General features: G+C 37.3%; 1 non-coding gene across 1 annotated transcript; it reads left to right on the top strand.

Moving 5' to 3' along the window:
* The first annotated feature begins 510 nt into the window (after positions 1 to 510).
* TRNAK-UUU (transfer RNA lysine (anticodon UUU)) lies at positions 511 to 583 on the top strand. Its single transcript has one exon. It is a non-coding gene; the product is annotated as a tRNA-Lys (tRNA).
* The last annotated feature ends 922 nt before the right edge of the window (positions 584 to 1,505 follow it).

Below are 1,505 nucleotides of genomic sequence, written 5' to 3'. Positions count from 1 at the left end.
TAAAGTAGAATGTTTTTTTTCTGAATCTTTAAATGACCTCTTCTATTTCTTTCTTCTTTTGCACTGATCGAATTATAAATGGATTTTCAAATTTATCTTCACAAGGATTTTTTGGATTCCGATAATTTAGGTTTGTTTTTAAAAATATTTACGTCTTTACCGATATGACAGATATTTTCCATATCATTGAACTACGGGAAATTTTGTCGGTAAACATTAATCACTATAAACAAGTGAACAAATACCTATTTCTGGTGATACCAACCATAACACGACCTTTTCCTAAATCTCGTATAAGCCTTATCTAAAATTTGACTACGTTAAGACATATTTAACACAGAAATTACAATGCAACATGTCTGATGCCATCTTATATCTGAAAGCAGTTCTTCAGGGATGTCGAACTAACGTTGCCGCATGGAAGAGGAGAGATAACAGCGCCCACCTACGAGGCGAGAGGCTGACCATTGCCGTGTGTTAGAGAACCTGTATCTATTGTAAGGAATAGAAGCCCGGATAGCTCAGTCGGTAGAGCATTAGGCTTTTAACCTAAGGGTCCAGGGTTCAAGTCCCTGTTCGGGCGAACTTTATGGCGTGGGTATGTGCGCTCTATAGAAGATGACGAGTTATGGAAAATTCTCCATGCAGCAGTTAAAGGTGCGAGTGCCTGCTGCTTGCTTCCATAGAGCTCATGTCTATATAAACATGGATGTGTATGTATCTATATGTGTTTATGTATATATATATATGTGTGTGTATGTATATGTATACAGTGTGCCACAAACGCACACGCGTGTATATATCCGCGTGCGTGTGTGTCTGTGGGTGTGTGAATATACAGAATATACACACACATATATGTATATATAACGGTAAGAACCTTATTACAGGAGTGAGATGATAAAACATACATACATACATAGATAATTTTGTGTTCACTATTTCTCAGTCCCTGAAAAACGTAGAGGCTCGTTCTTGGGTTCATTCGAAAGCTCTCGTAGAGTTGTGTGTCATAGGCTATGCTTTATTTAGATTTTCTAGAATATCTACAGTGAGGTTTAAGATATGGAGGTGTTTTATGGCTCATTGGAAAGCTCTTAACTAGCCTTATCAAACAAATTTTCATAGGCATGGCCCATCGTACCTTTTGTATATAAATGAAAAATATGCAAATTTTTTGGACACAATTTTTATCAAGCAGAGAGACTGCTTGATAAAAAGGAATAGGAGTCAAAAAAGGATAAGTTGCCTATCCTAACTTTATAGAAATTAAAACCTGTCTTGTTTCGGAAGAATATCAATCCTTTCCGAGGTAATCCCTTCCTTCAGGAGAATACCCAAGTCATAGCTCGTATTATGCGCTATGACGGCGAGTACCTTTTTTTCTGTTTCTTAAAAGGAGGTTACACTTAGCGCACTGACTACTCTCATAGTTGTCCGTCTCGATATCATGTCGATGATGACGGACTTTGTCAAACGATAAGACGTTTGTGACAAAGTTCACA

This window comes from Penaeus japonicus, unplaced genomic scaffold (genome assembly GCF_977035675.1).
Source record: "Penaeus japonicus unplaced genomic scaffold, GWHDUDI00000001_assembly GWHDUDI00000011, whole genome shotgun sequence".
NCBI classification, from domain to species: Eukaryota; Metazoa; Arthropoda; class Malacostraca; order Decapoda; family Penaeidae; genus Penaeus; species Penaeus japonicus.
This window is presented reverse-complemented; position numbering and strand designations above follow the sequence as displayed.